Source organism: Choloepus didactylus, chromosome 2, assembly GCF_015220235.1.
Source record: "Choloepus didactylus isolate mChoDid1 chromosome 2, mChoDid1.pri, whole genome shotgun sequence".
Lineage (NCBI taxonomy): Eukaryota > Metazoa > Chordata > Mammalia > Pilosa > Megalonychidae > Choloepus > Choloepus didactylus.
In genome coordinates, this window is record NC_051308.1 from 168,155,472 (window position 1) to 168,177,492 (window position 22,021).

The 22,021-nt window shown below is 40.2% G+C and overlaps 1 protein-coding gene across 3 annotated transcripts in view; it reads right to left on the reverse strand.

Moving 5' to 3' along the window:
• The window catches only part of ST6GALNAC3 (ST6 N-acetylgalactosaminide alpha-2,6-sialyltransferase 3), a 620,541-nt gene that overhangs the window by 445,666 nt on the left and 152,854 nt on the right, over positions 1 to 22,021 (reverse strand). Inside the window, exon 1 of one of the 3 annotated variants that reach the window (XM_037826893.1) lies at positions 318 to 517. The exons of the other annotated variants lie outside the window; for them this stretch is intronic. The gene's annotated coding sequence lies outside the window, so the exon portion shown is untranslated. Of the gene's footprint in view, positions 1 to 317; positions 518 to 22,021 lie in introns of those variants that run through there. 3 annotated transcript variants of the gene reach the window in all.

A 22,021-nucleotide genomic window follows, 5' to 3' on the forward strand; every position in this document is an offset into this window, starting at 1 on the left:
AGAAAAGACCACAACATGCACATCTATTCATATAAAATGTCCAGAACAGGCAAATCCATAGAGTCAGAAAGTAGATTGCTGAATGCCAGGTTATGGGGGCTGGGTAGGAAATATAGTGACTGCTAATGGGTATGTGGTTTCTTTTTTAGTTGAAGAAAATGCCTGAAATTAGATAATGCTGACGGTTGTACAACTCTATAAGAATATACTAGAAACTATGGAAGTGTAACTTTAAAAGGGTAGATTTTATGCTAATTGAACTATATCTCAATAACGCTATAATAAAAAAAAAAGGAAAGAAATTTGTAAACACCTACCGCACTCACTCAGAACATGCCCATGGGCAGAGGTCACCACCTCCCCAAGTAAAAACAAAAACAGTTTCCATCCAGAAGGTAAGCAAGGAACACTGGCCTCAAAAGTATCTTGAGAGCCATGTTAACAAAAGGTAAATCAATACTTTGGCAAGAAATTTATTTGTGCTTGGCAGAATGGATCTTCAGTGACTTCTGGTTTCTAGGTGGCCACAAATGGGGCAGTCTCTCAGTCTTCTTAATGTGTCATCCTCTCTCCTCTCTGTGTTTGTAATAAAAGAAAAGGGAGGGAAAGAGTGAGAGGGAAGAGAAGGGGAGAGGGGAAAGGAGGAGAGAAGGGAGATGAGGATAGAGGTGAAAAGAAGGGGAAGGTCATGAGAGGAGAGGAAAATAAGCATGTGGTTCCAATAGGGCACTATTTGAAAACACATGCTTCATGTAGAAAGCCAGAATTATGGATCTTCAGTGAAAGTCGAAGAAAAATAAAACATTTCTGGGTATAGGTTAATCACTGTTTAGTTCTACCCCTCTTTTAGAATTCTAAGGGGCATTGATTTGATTAAAGAGAACCATTAGCTAGCAAAGGATTTTAAGTAGGGATTGCTAGATTGAAACTCTTTTCCCTAATTCTAGAGCAGCTAACTGCTGTCAGTTTCCTTAGATTAGATCCGAAGAGAGGTTAGCTGTTATGACTACATGCTTAGGGAGATGGTGACTTATAAAAGGCTGCAAAGGAAAACAAAAGCAGTTTTAGCTTTGATATTGCAAATACATTTTAGAAGCATTTTTAAAAAAGGAAACAAAAGAATTTTTTCTTAATGAGAAAATTCAAAGCCAGCAGCTGGTTACTCTGGAAACTGCTTTTGAACGAAAGAACAGGTGGGAGAATAACAACAGCTACGATTTACTGAACCGCTTCTGTATACCAGGCACTGTATATTCAAGGTCTCCAATCCCAGTAACAGCACTGTAAGATAAGAACCACCATCTCCATTAAAGAAGCCTTGCTTCAAAATTCCCACTACCCAGACCAGCATTAAGAGGGATTAGAGGATGTCTTCTAACACCAAGTAATAATTCTTTAACATCTGGAGCCACACTGTACAATAGAAATGTAACATAAGCTACTGATGTAATGAATCTTAAATGTTCTAGTATCCACATGAAAAAAATAAACAAGGGGGATTCATCTTAATAATATATTTTATTTAATGAGATATATCAATATATTATTATTTCAACATGTAATCAATATTAAAAAGTTTAACGAGCCATTGACTTTTTTTTTATTTAGTCTGTGAAATCCAGTGTGCATTTTATATTTACAGCATATCTCAGCTCTGACTAGCCACATTTCAATTACTCAATAGTAACATATAGCTAGTGGCTACCATGTTGGACTTAAGCTCTATAGGACTCTACAATTAAAAGCTATGACATGCATTATCCCTATTGAGGTTCACAATAAATCTGTGGCTCAACTTGCAGATGAGGAAACTGAGACCCGGGAAGTTAAATGGCTCGGCAATGTCATGTAGACTATTTTTTATTTTTTTTGCTTAATAAGAAGAAGTGGGATTGAATAAGTAAAAAGATCACATAGCTGTTAGGTGCAAAACTAAGTCTTAAACCGAGTTTTGTTTTCTGTTTTTTTTTTTTCAATTTCTTTAAACATTTATATATATTTTTTTAAAAGAGGCAAAATAGATTCATATTGTTTAGGAATGAATACATAGGTGTTACAACCAAATGAAAAGCAAAGAAATGATTATCATAAAAGTCAGGATAGTAGTTAATTACGGAAGGGAGGAGGGAGTTGTCACTGGAAAGAGTACACACAAGGACTTCTGGAGTGCTGGCAATATTCCAGGCGTCCAAGTCCAAGCTCCTCTTCACTCATTGTGGAATTAGAATCCTAGTCCTTCCATTCAGTCAGATGGGTTCACCCTAAGTCGTGTGCCAAGCCCTGACCTCTAACTCCCTTGAACTGATTGGCTAAGTATGGACTTGGACTGCTGAACTAATTCCTGTCAAGAAAGATGAGATTACTTAAATTTAGGCCAGTCTGTTCCACCCCTAAAGCTGGGGTGATGTCAGCTTCACCAAGGCACATGGACTACTTGGGGAAACAATAGATATCTGAATATAATCATGGTTCTTTTTTTTTTTTTTCCCGCCTTCCCAGATGTCAAACAGTTTTTTTTTTTTAATTCAGTTTTATTGAGATACATTTGCATACCATACAATCACCCATGGTGCACAATCAACTGTTCACAGTACCATCCCACAGTTGTGCATTCATCACCCCAGTCCATCCCCGAACATTTTCCTTACACGGAAAGAATCAGAATAAGAATTAAAAATAAAAATAAAAAAAGAACACCCAAATCACTCCCCCTCCATCCCACCCTATTTTGCATTTAGATTTTGTCTCCATTTTTCTACTTATCCATCCATACACTGGACAAAGGGAGTGCGATCCACAGGGTCTTCACCATCACACTGTCACCCATTGCAAGCTACATTTTTATACATTCATCTTCAAGAGTCATGGCCACTGGGTTGGAGCTCTGCAGTTTCAGGTATTTACTTCCAGCCATTCCAATCTATCAAAACCTAAAGTGTTATCTATATAGTGCGTACAAATGTCCATCAAACTGAGTTTTGCTTCTAGGTGCAGCACTCTTTCAAAAAGTGCTTTACAGACTGGCTTTTTCCGGCTTTCTCAGTCAAACTTTGAGGTAGAAAAAAAAAAAGAATATTAAGGTAGGCTAACCTGCCAGAACAAAAAACCCCAGCAATGAATGGCTCAAAGACAATCGTTTATTTCTAAATATTACAGTTTAGTGTGCAGACATATGTGGTAGACGCGTGGCAGGGAAATAGGAGGAGGAAGTTTACTCTGCTCAACAGTCATCCCGGGATTCAGGTTGAGGGCTTCTCAGCTGACTGGTTTCCAAAGTAGCTCTGGGTGACCAGCTGTCTGGAAAGGGGAATGAGCAGAGAAGAGGGTTTGCTGGATGTTAATGTGCCAAGCCTGGAAGTGGCACCCAGCACTTTCACTCACATTCCACTGGTGAACATTTGATCATGTGGCCATATTTAACTATAAAGGAGGCAGGGAAATGAGAGAAGTTAGTCAAACTAGGGAAGAATGGGAGAATGGATTTTAGTGGACAGCCAGCAGTGAGTGTTCAACATTGGCTAACCAGATACAATTCTGTCAGGAATTGCTGACAAAGAATAAAACAAATTAGAAATTTTGTACAGATCTGAAGAGGAGGAGGGGCTGGCATTTTTGAGCTCCTTTTATGTGAATGGCACCATGCAGAGTCTCCCAATTAATTCTCAAAAAAATCTGATTAGATGGCTATGATTTTCTTAATTTTCAAAGAAAAAAACTAAAATTAATAAAGATTAAACATGTTGCCCGAGGACAGATAGCTGATAATCAATGGACAGAGCTGTTCTCTCAATCCAAAACACTTTCCAGCATACCACATCATTAATAAAGGACCAACAGTGAATAAAATATAGTGATCATTTACTGAATGCTTAGGCTGCAAGGCACTATACAATGTATTATACATACAGTATCTTATTTAATCTTCCCAGAAAATCTGAAGACACAAATTCATTTCCCCAGTTTACATTTAAGGAAACTAAAACCCAGGAAGGTTAAATAACTTGGCCAAGGTCATACAGTTAATTAGGAATAACTCTTGGATTTGAACACAACTCTGACTCCAAAGTCTACCCAGAATGAATTTATCAATGGCCTTTTAATAGCAAAAAGAAGACATGTGGCAGAGCATAAAACCTTGCTTATGCCTGGGGGTAGAAATAAGGAATAGTTAGAGAACAAAAAAGAAGGAGGCTAATCCAGAAGAATAAAAGACCTTTCTATTAACACAGGGCCTTCTTTGAATAATGCATCTCATCTTAGTCCTTCATCAGATTTCATAACAAAAGGCTCCTCTCTCTACCTCCTCTCTTCCTCCTCCATAAAAGAGGAGTATTGTCATCAACCGCTCAAGTTCAAGGATGCTCATTTGAGCCACATATTCAGAAAGCTGGAAGTTGAAGAGCATCAGTACAAAAGCCCATTCATCTATCTCTTCTCACTATGTGGTGAGAGTGATAATAAGGCTGGTCATTCCCTTCAGATTCTTCCTTCTATGGAGCTAGTGAGGTGAGAAGGGCAAGGGGCTGCCCCAGGGATCTAGGCCTGAGAACCCCAAGAGACAGCTGGTGGCCCAGGCCAGATCTTCCAATGCCACTGGGACCCAGACTCTCCTTGCTCTTGGGTTTACTTCTTCTTGCTTACTGGGTCTTAAATTTTGAGAACAGTGAAAATCCCAGCTATTGAAGCAGGCTTAGTGGAAAAAGTAAGTCTGCCAATCTAGTCCACCCCAGATTAAAAGAGACTGAATGCCAGACTTTGAAGTCTGGATCTCCCCTCAAAATACCTTAGGTGTCTCAGTATATGTACAATCCAGCACTTTTGCACATGCTATTTCCTGCCCTTGGAAAGCATTCCATCCCACACCTACTTAAACTCTTCTACCTGAAAAAAAAAACTACTATCCATCCTTTATATTTGAAGTTCACTGTCATCTCTTTAATGAAAGCCTCTCCCCCTTCCTCCTGGATCCTTCCTCCTGGAAGCTCTCGGAGCTCTTTTGTGTAGTCATCTACAGATGTGATGGCACTGCATCACAATTAGTTATGGATGCACCATTCATCTCCCTGGCTAAATTGTTGAGCTGTATAGAAGATATGTCTCTGCATTTCCAGTGCCCAGCACTGGGCCTGGCAGGGATCAGACCTTCTATGAACATCTGTGAAGGAACTAATAAATGAAGCCTTCAAAATGCCCCAAGATGACCTCTCTGGCCTTTGGCAGTTCAGGAGGCTCAGCTTCTCCAGACTAAAGGTTGACTCACGCTGTGGGCATCCTCTTGTGCATTTTTCATTCTCCATAATGGCCTCTTCTTATCATGCATCTTATTGATCTGAGCGATGAAATTTATTATTTATTAGATTTCTGTAATAGCTCTGCTCCAAAGAGCACAGCGTGATATGTAGAGAACTCCAAGGCAACAGCAGGGAAGATCAGCACAAAAGAAGCACAGCGTAGGGAATGGAACAGAGGCGTATAGAAGGTGCAGGCGAGGGATGAATTGTAAGCCAAGGCCATTGCCCTAAGGAAGATGGCAGCCAGGCCAGGCTCTAGGGGACCACATGCCAGTCTGACAGGAGAAATAAGGTGGGAAAGCACCTGAAAAGATAAAAGCATCCTACCAATGCAAAGTAATATTCCATTATCATTCATCAACATCAACATAATTCATTTTCAAGCAGAAAGCATTTCATATTCAGGAGTGGGAAGTGGGAAGTTTTTATTTTCTCCCACTACACTATTAGCACTTCTAAAGCAAGGAGTGCGCCATATTCATTTTTGCACATGGTAGGTGTTTAACAAAATTTTCCAAATTAAACTGACCACAGCATTCCTAGCTACAGATACATTCATCCTATCAGGAGTCCTGGTGGGTGACTGAGTGTTAAATACCTGCTAAGTAACTTCCTTCCATTTTATTCCGAATTCTGGGGGATGGCCTTAAGAGAAAACAACTGGTTGTCTTTCCTCTGATTACAGTGATTACCATGTAAATTCTTAGTCCATGACACCCATTTAACTTCCACCATATTTCTGGAAAATCAGGCATGGATTGATATAGATAAGTATATCTCAAACCTTCCCAGCTTTGCGGACTGGCCCCTTCATTGAGCCCACAGGCTGAGCTGAAAAATGGGCTCCCATCTCCTCCCACTTGTAATAAAAGTGACATTCTCCTCAAAATGAGAAAGCCTTAAGTGGTTCGCTGACTCCAGGTAAGCCCTCCCCTCTCCTCCCCTCACTCTGCCTCACTGTGTTCCAGTCCCCAGACCCCCCATCTTTCAGCCACTTCCAAGCCCCTCAACAAAGCTTGCCTGAACACTGGCCCCATTCCCTCAGCACACCGCCCAAACTAAACAGGAGTTCCCTGAAGGCAGGAACAAGGTTTTATTGGTCTGGGCATTCCCAGCACTGTAGCAGGGACTCTGCTTCCTGAATGTTAACTAAATCGGGAACCTGCCACAATTTTAAAGAAATTATTGACAAAATCAAAATGACTAGTTTTACATCCGTTTAATTACCAGTTTTTATGCAACAGCTGAGCCTTCCATCTAAAAAATTATGGCTCAACCTTGATGAAGCAAACTCAATACATTATACAGAAAATTACATTTACATATAAAAGCTAAAGTAAGGAGTTATGGATTTTCTATTTTCTCCATTACTCAAAGTTTCACAATCAGAATTAGCATACATATCAATGATAAACAAGCAGTGAGGCCTCAGCCAACTGAAAATCATTTCTCCCCTCTAGGCCTCAGTTTATCTGTTTGTTAACTGGCGATATTGGGGAAAGAGAATGTACTTTGAAGGGGATTTGAAGTAACACATCTATAAAGCAGATAATATAGTACCTAACACACAGTAGGTTCTCTAATAGTAATCATAATTGTTTATATTGCTATTCTTTTCAATAATAACAACAGAAAACCTACACACCGCACTTTATATACTCATTTAATCCAAACAACAGCCATGAGGTGGGTATTCTTATGATTCCATTTTAAGAATGGGGAAACTGAGGCTATGGAATTTAAGTGAAAAGCACCTAATTTATTGTTCTAAGAAAATATCTCTGGCTTTCACAGGCTCCACCTGTGGTAAGTTTTAGCACTTGCATGTTCACGGCACTGGAAATTTTAGTGGTAATCTTTTTTCCCTCTGAACAATGGCTCTGAACAGTGCTTGCTTTTCCTCTGAGAGCCACAGACGATCAATTGTGTGACTCTGCATGCCCTGCAAGGAAGTGCCCCCGTTGCAGGCCCTACTACCTGAGGTTTAATCTCTGGCATCCCCATGCAGAAGCTGAAGCTCAGACTTCCTGATTCTCACCATAGGTGACTTCTTTTCGGGGCATGTGTTACCATTTGATTATCTAGGTAGGGTCCTCCAGGGTGCCCTGTGAAAGAAGATTTTAAATGTAAATTTGATTGATTTGCTATTATTGCATATATTCTTCATCTTCCATGGGCCCTTTGGGAAGAAGGGAAAGAAATCCACTCATTCCTGATAAATTGATCCTAGAAACCCTAGTTAAAAAGCCGAGACTTCTCAATTCTTTCTAAGCAACAACATTTCAAAGCAACAACAGAGTGTTTCTCATGGCTGCTTGTGTTTATATAAAATATGTTCTGAAGATTGAATTTTCTTGGAATTGCTACACGGAGAAACTCAGGTGTAGAGCCAAGTTTATAGAATAACAGCAGGGGATTCTAGTCAACAGGGTCAGATGAAGACACATAACATACAGAGGGGCGATTATATAGGCATCTGCCTTCCTGCTATGATTTGTATGGGCCTACAAAGCACTCTTTCAAATTGCTTTCTATTGGCCTGGGAGAGACCCTAAGATTCCACTAGAGATACTTTAGGTAATTCCTCTGCGTGGGCCTTAAAATGCAAATACCTATTTCTCAAATTCAGGAGTAGAGATTTTTCCTTGAGCCCTCAGCAAACAGTACAGCCGAGAAGGTGGGGTCTCAGATCCTAGAGGGGGCAAAGGAGCAGGAAAGGAGGGCTCAGGCCACTACAGGGGAGAAGACAGAGGAATCCGGGAGGAAGGGAAGCAGACAAGTGCCTAGAGAGAGGTGGAAGGTCAGAAATCTGATCCACCACCCTCAGAGTGAGAAGTGAGAAGGCAGTGTGAGTTAGTAGTTAGAAACACATGCTGAGGCATCATGAAGACCTAGGTTTGAGTCACATCTCTTCCCACCTAATAATTTTGTGATCTTGTTCAAATTTTTAACTTCTCAACTCCCATTTTCTCATCTGTTTAAAAATACTACTCATAATAATAATAATAATTAGACAGCAGTGCTTCTCAGGACTTTTTTTCATTATTGGCCCCCTAAGGAGTTTTTTTAGACATATCATTTTCTAATTGTTCCCTACCAATAAAAATTTAAAACCATAGATATACTGTGTATCTGCTTATGTACTGTACATATATATGTGCTTTATATCAAAACAGAGTAAGATTTTTTTTCATTCCCTAAGAATCATTTCTGACCTTGGGGGCAATATCACTAATGCACATTATATAGGGGTGCTGTTGTTAAGAGTAAATGATACACCGTAGATGAAGTTCTTAGCACAATGCTTGGCAACAGAAGTGATACTCAAAATTCTTAACAATCAGCACTGCACTGGCAATAAGTGATCAAGCATGAGCACTGCCCACTGAGGATGGAAAAAGGCCCTAAATAACTGGTCATCCATACTAGTGCATAAGCCCTTGTGGTAGAATAAGTTATAGGCCCTGATACTTCATTCTCCTATAGATGTATTATATACCCACACCTCAACTCCACCTCATGGCTGGGGTATGCCCTTCCCCACTCCACACCTATGGGCTTGTTTGTGTGCCTGCTTTGCCTAATGGATGCTAGCTTACTCTCAGCTAAAACTTTTAAGTCTTTTTTATAGTGTTCTTGCTAATAAACATCTCAGGATTCCTTTACCTATGCAAGTGAATTTTTGGAATCTAAAGCAGATCGTTATTTATAACTCTCAAATTTAATCGTATTCGATACCGCCAAATCTAACTAAACTTCCCTAAGGCCCCTTCTAGTGCTAGCATTGCATGAATTATGGTTACTAGCAATGGTTTTAGTTATAATAGTTGAAATATTATTATTGCAAGAAAAGAATTTGAAGAGAAGTGAAGGAAGAAAGGAAGCAGAAGGGATGGGCACAGCAGCAGCAAGCATATATTGAGGACTTAGTATAAGTAGGGGCTATTCAATCCCTTTTTAGATTTTTTTTTTTTTAACCTTATACTAACCCTAAGAATAGGTACTTCTCATGTGCTTGCATCTCAGAGACCTGGTGAGGTCGAGAACAGGGTACAAGATCCAAGGTTCATAATCAGGACTTGTTCTGGCTCCAAAACCCAGGCCCATAAGTTCCTTTAAGTACAACGGCCCTCCTGGATTTCACAGTGGCTCAGCTGGGTCTATACCTGCTTGCCTGGATCCTGAAATCAACTCACACCTTGCTTTAATGCTCAAGACATTAGTACTTCACTGTTCAAACACAGGTCTGATCTGGTTGCTCCATCTAAGACTCAGGTGACTCCTGGTGGAAGAGGGACAATAGTCACCCAGCTCTGAAAGACAAGGGCTTGCTGATGGGGAGGAGAGCAAACTGTGGAGCAATTTATTCACAGTTCAACTACAGCCCTGCTTTCCTGGGGAGAGTGACCTAAAGCAGAGCACAAAGGGGGCTTTAGAAAAAGGAGCTCCTCTGGGCAGATGTACTACACAAAGGAGCCCCCAATGAGAGGGCCAATTACAAAAAGGGCCCCTTTTTTCCACATGGCCAGGACAAAGGCTTGCTCCCATCTGGGACCATCTGGGATTCCAACCTCATTCTGCTCACTCAGCCAACTACACCCAGCAGCCCTGGAGCAGAGAGAAGAGAACTATACTCTCTGTCGATTACCCAGTACTATTCCAGCTACCACTCCAGTAAGCCCAACTGACAATACAGAGATAAGCTCAGACGCCACCATGTGATGAATAAATACTATAAAATTTGGAAAAGTGCACTTCTTCGAACCACATTAGTCATAGACAGCCATATTCTCAGTATTTCTGGTTACCAATGCTTCTCACTGTCCAATGTAGACCACTATGGGTAAAACAATCCTGCTCATGCTTTTTTATAAAGTAGCACAGCATGCTGTGCTTAAATGCCTGGGTCTGCTACCAGACTTCCTGGGATCAAAGGCTGGCCCTGTCCATGTAATAGCCATGTGACCCAGGATAAGTTAGTTTCCCCTCTTGTAAATTGGGAATGTTGATAGTATTGACCTTTAAGCGTAGTTGTCAAGATTCAATTAGGGGTTACAACTAGCTATTGCTACATAACAAACCACCATTTTCTTTGCTCACAATTCTGTGGCACAACAATCTGGGCTGCATCTTTCCTGCAACCATCTGGTGGCTCAGCTGGGCTGAGGGTTCTCTAAGATGGCCTCATTCACACATCAGGGGGTTGGTGACTGCTCTTGGCTTGTCCCTTCTTTCTGTGTGGTTGTGCTGGTTTGCATGTATTATGTCCCCCAAAATGCCATGTTCTTTAATGCAGTTTTATGGGAGCAGACAATTTAGGTATTAGTGATTAGGTTGGAATCTTTTGATTGAGTGTTTCCATGGAGAAGTGACTCAATCAACTGTGGGTGAAACATTTGAGTAAATTATTTCCATGGAGATATGGACCCCGCCCATTCCAGGTGGGTCTTGATTTAATAATCAGAGTCCTATATAAGAGCTCAGACAGAAGGAGCTCGCTGCAGCCAAAAGAGACATTTTGAAGATGGCCATTGAAAGTAGACTTTTGTTACTCCAGAGTTTGCCTGGGAGAAACTAAGAGAATACCCCCAGACACCTAGAGAGAAACATCCTGGGAGAATGCCATTTTGAGACACAACCTGGGAGCAAGCAGATGCCAGCCGCGTGTCTTCCCAGACAACAGAGGTGTTCCAGATGCCTGTTGCTGACACCTTAGCTTGGCCACTTTTATGGCCTTAAGACTGTAACTTTGTAACCAAATAAACCCCCTTGATAAAAGCCAATCCATTACTAGTATTTTGCATAATGGCAGCATCAGCAAACTGGAACAGTGGTCTTCCATCACAGCCCCATGGCCCAAGCTGAGTGGTCCAAGAGAGTAAGAGAAAGTGGCAAGGCCTCTGGAGGCCTTGGCTTGTAAGATACAAACATCACTCCAACCACACTCTATTAGCAAAGGAAGTCAGCCACAAGGCCAGCCCAGGTTCAAAGAATGGAAAATAGACTTCCCTCAATGTTGTTGGGGAGCAGGAAGGGGGAGCAAATTCACATTGAAAACATGCCTGCATAGGAGACAGAAGGAATTATTACAGTGATCTTTGCAAATGAACTACACTTAGGGTACTAGGGGTAAGTGCTAAGAACAGTGCCTGGCACATAGTAAGCACTCATTAAAGGTCAGTTACTGCTTTGCCGTTATTGTTACAAATCTCTGAATTCCAAAAATGATTGCCAAATCACAAACTGTAATTGGTTCTGATAGCTTTCCACTGTATTTCTTCCGATCAAATAGAAGAAAAGGCATCTCTTACCTTTTTTACTCATAGCTAAAGTATTTTTTTAAAAAAGTCAAACCAGAAACTGCACATGAAATTTAATAATGCTAATCTCACACTTTTCCCATAAACTGATATAATTCACTAGTTTCACCTAATCACAATTGCATGAAATTAAATTATTTTGAAAAAAGTACTTGGATTCTTATTATATTATTATATGATCCTAGAAGCTCAACTAATAAAATAAAAGGTAATTTGAAAATAATGTAGGTCTTTCAACACAAACAATGTTCAAGCATTTTCACCCCTTCTTTTCTTTCATCCAGTTAAAGCTCCATAATTGCAATTTTTAAATATAGTCATAACAAACTGAAAGCTGATAATGAACTCAATGCAGAAGAAACCAAATATAAGAAGAAAATAAGGCGTGATACGGTTTCAAACTGTTCTTCGGGAAATCTTCCAACTTCTTACCTTAGCATTTAAATGTACTCCTGAAGGTTTGAGGTGAGGTCAATGCTGAAACGTCATTGAATTTTCCCAAGAAAAAGGAATCACTTTCTCAGTCTGGTTGCACTAGGTCCTATTATCCTTACAAACAAGAGTATGAGGAAATTTAGAGCTTCTAAGCCAACTCATCTATAGGCAAGTACTAGACCTTTGGTGACCTGCAAAGTTCAGATCTCCTACTTCCAAATCTTTCAAGGATAATATCTGGAAAGGTCTTCCTTTATACTTTTACATTAAATAAAACAATTTTTTAAAAAGCCGTTGGCCACTGATCTCTTTGCCACTCTGCCCCCTCCCTATTGGGTGCCACAAGGATGGGGTACGCTGTCGGGCAGAAATGCTTAATGCATGCATTGACATTTAGTAATGTGCTTTACGTTCTGCCCTTTCCAGTCATGCAACTGCACTTGTGGGCCACTTGTGGTCCATCTCTCAGGTCAGGCCACTGGCTCCTCACAGACTTAGGAAATGCCACAATGGACCCTGAAACGAACAACCACCATGTGGAATCGGCCCCTACAGAGACCGGGAGATGCAAAGTCACTCCTGGACGAGAATATTCCACCCAACAAGAACCATTACAAGAAACCAGAAAACGGTGCAGTGAGCATTAGCCTGGTGACCTCTAAATTTAAATCTGCTATAGCCTGTCTAAGGGAGCTGCTCCTTCCTTGCCAAGCTGCCCTTAATCAGTGGTTCAGGTGTCTATTGATATTGATCACCTGAAGATGATCAATGCACAGGGCTCTCTCCCTGACTGGTGCAAGCCCCTCCAGGCAGAAAACCATGGTTTATGCTTCTTCATTTCAAACTTACAAACTAATACTTGGCAAGCAATTTGAATCTAAATTTACTCTCACCTGAAACAAAAAGGATTACACACTTTTTATGTTTTCAGACAGGAGAGAGCACATCTCATTTAAAGAAATAACAGTTTTCCTGGAAGTAAACCAAATGGGATGTCTGAGGAATGGATAATTAAAAAATAATTTGGAAGGCTGGCATAATAGTTCCTGCAGAATTCTGAGATCCCTTCCTACCAGATTTTAAAATGTAATGCTACGGTTTTACCCAGAGCACAGAATAGATAAGGAAATGTGGTGGATGAAGTCAAATAAAAACTGGAGCAGAAATGAATTTGAAAAAGGGCTTCATATGGTTTCCCCCCCTAAAATGACCTTTCTTTCAAGGATTACTAGTTCCACCTATGAATTAACCTGGTTAATGGAAGTGTTTAAGGAAAAGAATCAGATTTGTGCCATAAACTTCTCATGTTTATGTAAGACAGTAAAGAGAGGAAATGTGAACTTGGGCGAGAGAAAGTTCCACTTCCCTAGGAGAACTCCTTTTGACAGGAGTCATGATTTGATTCATAGTATTACTGACACTGCAGGGCTTTGCTTAAAATTTGGCATCACTGAACTATAATGTTCTTAAAAATTCCTAAGTGGTAGGCAAACCTCTGTAAAGTGGTCTATTTCCAACATTTCAATAGGAAAATCTATCCTGGCCTAGAGTAAATGTATTTTGCTACAATAGGCATCTTTCTGCCTTGACATCCTAACCTCAATTCTCTTGGGCCTGAAGCATAATTGTGGCTGATTGGTGTTTACCTCCAAATACGCACTTTGTTAACAGAGTAATGAAATTAAATGTTCCATGAATGAGCATTTGCAGATTTTAAGACATCTTTTTTCCTAAGCACGGATTCTACAAACAGCACCCCTTACAAAGGAGCTCAACACAATATTTTCCAAGTTTGCTGTACAGTTACAGCTGCAAAGCTCTACTAACACTTTCGATATATACTATATGGTTACACGAGAGTAGATAATATTAGAAATATCCTAGCAAGTCAGTAGGCCCTGATTTAGCACAACTGAACTTTGAAAAAGAGCAAGGAGGAAGTTTCATAATTTTCTTTCCTACGGATTTAAAAAATATAGGTCAGAAACTCACTCAGCCAATATCAGGATGGCAGACTAAATTGATGCTAAGATCCACTCCACTAAGTGGGATTTAAATGCTGTTAAGTGTGTGACACAACAACACATTTGTATTTATCTTAGAATAAAAATTCTAAATACCTTCCACAATTTTAATTCATTTTGCAAATATTTACTGAGTGCTGACTCCAGGCTGGGCACTGAGTTGGTGCTGAAGACACAAAAATAGGCAAAATATGGTCCCTCCCCTCAAGGACTTCACTGCCTAGTGGGAAATTAGGCTGGACAAACAAATAGCTTTAATATAACACGGAAAATGCCATAAGAGAGATCAGTCTTGAAGCAGTCAGGCATCCCAAATGAGAAGGCAATCAATTCTTCTGAGAGGATCGAGGAAGGTGGATACTCAGCCTGTAGCAGCACCACACTGGTTGTTTACAGCCAGTTTCCACTTTGACTGATCCAGGTCAAGACACCCCTGAACACAGAAGTGGGAAAGGCACACCCAGGTGCATAAGTTGAAAAATATGCATATAGAACTACTTCCTGAATTTACCTTTCAGTTTGCAGTATCGATTTACATATACACTTGTATTTGGTTTTGACTTCCATTATGAATGCAAGTCACTTTTGGAAAAAAAAGAAAAAACACCTGAATTCTGGGAGATCAAGAACTCTCTCTCTCTCTCTCTCTCTCTCTCTCTCTCTCTCTCTCTCCCTCCCTCTCCCTCTCTCTCTCTCAAAGTGAGTTAGATTCAGTTTAGGAACTGGAATTACTGTCTGGTGTTTCCAATTGTTGGGAGTCCAGCAAAATTCAGTTTGCCCTTTCTAACAGGATTCTTAATAAATATATTTGTAATTATTTTTAATTTAAGGCAACCCTCTAACCAAAAAAAAAAAAAAAAAAAAATCCACAAAAACATTCCACTGGACCCAGGGAAGCCACTGAGGCAAAGAGGCGCCACTGGAGAACAAGCAGGCATCCCATAGGCTGGCACTAAATGTCAAGCCAAGCATCGATCACAGATGTACTTTAGGAGACAAAACAAAGTGAATTCGCTTTTTCAGAAGAAACACACAGTATTAAGTCAAATTTCAATATTTCAAACCCTCCACTATCTGCCAGACAAGAAGAAAACCCAGAGCGAAGTGTTTTATACCCACAGTCTGGGTGCAATTGATTTACTTTCATTGGAATCATTCATCTATCAGGGCTGAAAACATAAATGTCAAAGCAGCCATAATATATTTGTGCCAATAAAGTCATCGGTTATGCTTTCATACCACATGGAGAGAGAGGACTTTATTAACCTTCATGAGGATTAAATACAAAAATAACGTCAAAGGAAAACACTTGGTAGTGTCTTGAATGACTGGTGTGTGGGTGGGTGAAGGGGGTGGAAGGAAGCAATAATTGGGGTCTCAAGATGAGTAGAGAAAGAGAAAGTAAGCTCTTAAAATCAAGTGGCTTCTTACGAAGTTTAAATCTCTCGTTCCCATACATTACTTATAATCCTCTGAGCCCAATTTGTCTTCATTTCCTTTCCATTGTGCAATTCATAGATGCATGCAACTTATTAGCAAACTATTTCCCCCACTTCTTCACAAGCTATTATCTAAATAATATTATCTCCCTACACAATGAGAAAGCATTAATTAGGCCCTCTCAATCCAGCAAAGCATATGGCCAGTTAGAAACTGCTTCCAGAATGAATAGTGACAAAGGGGCATAGGGGATGTCACCTCTGGTGGCCTTAAATGCTATAGGGGCAGGGGGGCACGTCTTTCCCTTTTTTAATGGAGTCTGTTTTTCCCCTTCTGTCTGTACCAAGCTCTTTTTCTCTCCCCCATCAATGGCTAACCTCAGGAATGGAACATCTGATAAACTCATTCAGACTAATACACATATCACTTACAAAGCATAATGCATTCTTCACAGGAGACCAAGCCTTAAGCTAAAGTAGCATGTTTCTAATTATGAAATTTCTGGCATCTGCATATAGGGATGGGGGTTGAGGAGGGTTAGCACGTTAGAGAAGAGGCACATGAGATTCATACATCAGATTAAATCCCATTTCAGGAAACTTCGAAGCCTTTTAAAGTCTTCAGGCAAAATGGATTTTGATTGTATCAAATATACTTTGATTTAAGGAAGCTTTGCCTTGTAGATTAGCAGTTGGGTGCTGGGTTTCTCAGTAAAACAACAACAGAAAAAGCATCAGAAAAGCGTTACTGATATCACTGTATTGGTCACTGCCCAATCCCTGTCCCAGACACACAAATCAGGAAGCAGTCGTCTACCTAGGCCGCTCCCTCTGCTACAATGCCAAGTTGACATTCATGCAGTCTATTTCAGTAAAACATGGCAACCCTCCTGGGTTCTCTGCTATCATCAGCAAGTCCCACATATAACAACTGAATTTCCAGGGGAACACAATTCCAGACCAGATCTGCCTTTTCTTAGGGGATTCACCCTACCTGCCAACATGCATTTTAAAATGAGACAAAAGTTATTCTTGTCACGCAGAGCTTTCTCAGACAGATTTGGGGGAAACTGTTCCATCTGCCTAGGCCCTTTTTCCTTTGGAGATTTACCGAGAAGCATAAACTACCAAAATCAATCACCAGCACCAGAAATCTTTTGTTTCATAAAATTTAGAGGTGTTTGTCACATAACCCGTTTGTGTTGAACAGAGAATCAATGTACTATTATTTAGTGTAGAAGACCCTGATACCTCATCTACAGGCCAGATAGCCTGGTGCCTAGATTACTTAAAACACTCACATGAAAGAAGGCGAGGTTGACTCTAGCACTATGGCTCTATAAGTCTATCTTAACTCTATATAAGTAAAGAATGTGTCTTCTATCCTTTCTCCTATTTGTCCAAAAATATTTAGTGAGAATTCACTCTGGGTCAGACACCATGCTCTAGGCTAGGGATATATGGATGAACAGAATACATTTGTTTCTTCAAACTTAGTAGAGAACGTGATGAGCGTTAACGGAGACAAAAAGATGAGAGAGCAACATTTTGTGCCTGACAAAGTAAGCAGAGTCTCTCCAGAGAAAGTGGCCCTGGAGTAGAGTCTTGAAGAAAGTAAATCAGAAGTTCACCAGGCAAAGTTGAGGACAAGGAAAGGGTATTACAAGCACAGTGATCATCAGGTTCAAAGGCAGGATGGTATGGATGGAAATGTTGAATGGGTCAGTGTGCCGGGATCAATGTATGATGGGTGGCAGTGGCATCTAAGGCTGGACAGCTATGCTTCATACTAAAGAGTCAGGATGTTCTAGAGTGGCTCAAGAATGCCTTTGAGACTGCCCAAAACTTTGGATCCTCTACATATAAAAATTTGCAAAAACTTCAGAAAGTCACCAATTCCCTGACTGCAGGTGTAAGAATTCCTGCTACAGACAATGGTGAACACAGGGAGGTTTTGGCCAGAAGAGTTGGCATGATCAGATTCTTTTGTAAAAATTATCCTGGTAACAATAAGCAGCAGAGACTGGAAGAATGAATTAGTAGAGTCAGGAAGACAGAAGGCTGTGGCAATATTCCAGAAAAGACCATTGCTCAGGTTCTTAATAATCTCACTGACCAACTGCAAGACAGTAGTATGGATTTCTATGTGCTCAGACCTGACCTGGATACTTCCTGAAGCACATTTCAGATGTCTACATGTTAATGCTTCAAGATAGAGCTTCTACTGGGGCCCAAAATGGAAAAACACATGGATGAAAAGAAATGTTCAGAATCCTTGTCTTCAAGAGGGTGGTTACCCAACAACAGTGGAGCCATTTCCTTACCCATCCCTCATGTTACAGAACCAAAAACACAAATTCGTTCTTTAAAATACAATCAAAGCTCAAGGTAAAAAATAGATAATAAAATTCTGCAGGGAGTGTGAAATAGCGAAGATATTTTTTGAGTTAAGATATTTTATTTTGATGCCTCTTGTACCAATAATCTCTACATTTAAGTTAAATTAAGTGAGAAATCTATCGACCAATCATTGTCAGGAACAAGCAGAATCAAAGCTAGTCTTCCCAAAGTTTACACTCAAATGTGACATGCAATATAGATCGTCCTTTCATCTTCTTTCGTTTTGAATTGTTGAACACATAAATTGAAAGGAAAGAGGGAGGGTAGGATAATATGGAGTAACAGATACTTGTTGTTGAATTACCTAGGCAAGGGATGTTTTCTTGAGGCAACGGGATTTGTTATGACTTTGAATGACAGATGGAAGACGATCTGAAAGACATACAACCAAACACATTCCCAGGGAGCACTGGGAAGGGAAGCTATGTAGCCCAGGAAGAAGCTAGTGCTGGGGGAGAGTCAAAGTTGGTTTTCTTTTATTTAAAAATATGTAATCTCAAATAGTGGCCTCAGGAACAGTTTAATCCATGTTATGGTGGTAGCACATGACAATAAAAGCCTCATTAAGGTTATTAAACAACTGGCCCGATGTTTGGAAGTAGAACCCAGAGTCTTTGAACTTTAAAACATGATTTTATAATGCAGCATGATTTTGTAGATTTAATGTTTCTTGGAAAATTAATCAAATTATGCTGCTTAGGCCATGATCTACATGCCTCTAAAATTTCCTTTAAGGTTCAGTAATTAAAAGAGTTTCTTTATACATGCCTTCCTACCCACACACATCTCTTCTACCTTACTATCAGGAGCAGTCCTGGAATCTTCAATTCACAAGGGCTTCCCACCTCGCTCTCAGGATGAGCCCTACCCAAGACCACAGCACTCAGTACCAATCACTCCAGAGCCAATGTGGACACGGGGTGGGAATAAACCGCTCAATGGACTTCAAGTGCTACCTTTCGAATACCAGATTATGCACGGATGACTGATTATCACCAGGCAGCTTATATGATATTTTTGAACTGCAATGTCACAATCTAGGAACAATCTGAGCTTCTTGCTCTTGTAAATATCTCTGGGAAGAAAAAGACACCAGTAGCACCATGGCTTGGTCCCAGCACCAGGCATCTGCATATACTACTCCCTTCATCCAAACCTCGCACTCCACCAGCTTTGCCAGGTTAACTCACACTATTCCTTCAGGACCTAGCTTAACCCTACTAGTTCCAGGAGGGAAGTTAGGTCTTCCAAGTCAGACTTAGGTCACCCGACTATGTTCTCAGGGTGCTTTCCCTAACCACATCCCTTAATCCCTAAATTATAATTAACTGATTACTTATTTATATCTTTCAGTAGATTATAGGATCTGTGAAGGCCTGGGGTTACTTGGCACATAGTAGGCACTCAAATATTAGCTAAGTAGAATGAATGACATAATTAATCATGCATGCATGCATGAGAAAACTTAAAAAATGAAGCAAACCACTAAAATAGCTTTTATTCTGTCTAAAATGCTTGGCTTTAAAGAACTGCCAACAATGAGAATTTACTTATATGGCAAGCATGCCCTTAACACAAGGTTTTTTTCTTAAAAAATAGAAAATTAGGGTAAGCTGCTCTTCAAGAAATTATCTGTGATCTCACTATTAAGTTGCAAGGCAAAAAGTTGCGAGTTACCCTTCATACTTCTGATTTATGTGAGCTCCTGTGAAATGTGAACACAAGAATCCTCAAAAAATTAAGAGAAAATTATGACTGAAAATAATCCATTGGGAACAAAAAAGTGTTTCTACTCTAGCACAGTTTGCCATTGTAGATTTCAAGCAAAAATGGTGTTTACAAATAACAAATAATAATAAGCTTCCTCTTCAATCACAGATAGGTACTTTCTCTACGACAATCATTGTGAGTTTCAGGAATTACTCACAGTTGGAATGTAGCAGCAGAATGTGTAGGCTCAAGGCCAGACGCTCAGCATTCCAGAGCAAGATACAGATTCATCCTCCACGTTTCTAAAAACACAACTCTCCAAATTTGACTTAACACAAGAACTATAACAGGGCTAGAAATGGCCAAGTGTATGTGTCAAATGGGGCATTTATCACCCTGGGATTTTGTTCAGTTACAAACAGAAAGTTGCACACTATCAAATAATGCCACTTCACATGTCATTTGACACACTCAGCACATCCGATCACACAGCTACCTCATATCACTTACCAACACACACATAGCAACGTTTGACCCAAAGCTCTATCTCCCTTTCATTCTTCAGTGGCCTTCACCACCAGGAAAATCTCCACGTAGTGCTTCTAGAGAAAGCTTATTTCTGTGTACAAGGAAAGGCTAGTCTAGAGGACCCAGTAAGACCCCAGCTTTTTGCTACAGAGACCACCTAGAGAAAGCACCAGGCAGAGGTTTCACAACTAAAAGCCCAGAGCTCTGCATCTGTGCCCACTCAGCCCTTGCCACAGGAGCACATGGGACCCCAAACACATTTCATGAGTCCTCAGTACCTCAGTCTTCACTGGTTTTCTAGGATGATAAGAAGAAGAAAGTTCCAAATTAAAATGAGGTGATGGGAAATAGCTAAGAAGACAGAAAGAAGGAAGCAGATTATTCAGCCCTGAAAACTGGCAGCTGAAGGCAGAGCAGGATTGGCCATGTGTTATGTATGCACTTACGTTATCATGTGCCGGGAACCGAACTACAAATCTTAAGTTTATAATCTCACTGAATCACCCCAACAAATATCCACAGCAGGAATTAATATGCCCATTTGGTGGCAGAGGAGCCAACTTGTAGATAGTTCAAAGCACAAAGCTGGTCTCAGTTCCTTGACTTCCTTACTAAGTGACGGGCAATATATTACATAAAAGGTCAAGGTACAGTTTCCTTAGCTATAAAATGGGAATAATAACATGCCTTATATTATAGTATTGTGGTGAAGACTAAACGCAAAATTAATGTAAATCCCCTTAGTGCCTAATGGTGTGTGAAACAAAGTAATTGTTGCCCATACTACTAATACAATGATAGTGGTAGTAATAATAAGAATTTCAACATTATTGTTGTGAGGCAGAACTAGGATTCAAACACAGTTCTTTCTAAAGCTTTTACTCTTAATTCTTACATCTGCTATATACTACTTAGTAAGACTCAGGATAGCATAGATGGATGGAGGGGTGGAAGGAAAGAAGGAAGGAGGAAGGAAGGAAGGAAGGAAGGAAGGAAGGAAGAAAAGTAGGAGGCAGGAACGGAGGGAGGGAAGGAAGGTAAGCAGATAAATATTTGATAAATACTGATGCTTATTTTTTTTCTTCTGCATAAAATGGCGAACACCTTTCTCTATCTCCAAAAGGAAATATGCACCTGTTGTATTAGTTCTCTGGGTCCAGTATCTCATAGATGATATTGCCTTCCTCACCACTGTATCTATAGACCCAAGTGCAGAAACTGTTACACAGAAGGTACTCAAGAACTATCTGCTGACTGAGTTGACTCTCAAGGGAGATGTTGATTAGAACAGAGGCCTGGCTTTTCAAGCCTCCAAGGTCTCAGAAACGGAGAGAAGGCTGCCCCCTCTGGAAAGGCTGCAGTTCTGCTCTGCCTGAAGGCGGCATGCTGGGCCCAGTTTGGCACTCACAACTTTACCCAGCCCCAACCTCAGGAGGTCTCTACAAATTTGTGTTTGCGGAGCAAGGCATTCAAGTTACAAAGTAGCCAAGAAGCCAGTCACTCACCATGGGCATACCCCAACTGAAAAATTCAGACTCTGGATGTGGGAATAAGGATTTTGCTGGATATTGGACAATAAATTTAGTCTATCTCAACACGTTAGAGATAAAATAGTTCATTCACAAAGCTTTTCCAACCCCTTTTTCGACTATGATTAAAAGAAAAATCTACTTCTAAAAATGAGAGAGATTTAGGATCACAATTTCCTCTTCTCTTTAAGAAAAAAAATGAAAGGTAATGGAAGATTTCTTACAATTTTCTGTCAATAAAGGAAAGTTATTAAAGAAATAGAAAGAGGTTTAAGTTTTTCCCCACAAGGAGTTAAAGGGTACTACGTATTATGATTTCAAAACATATCTTAAAGGACCTTTGAA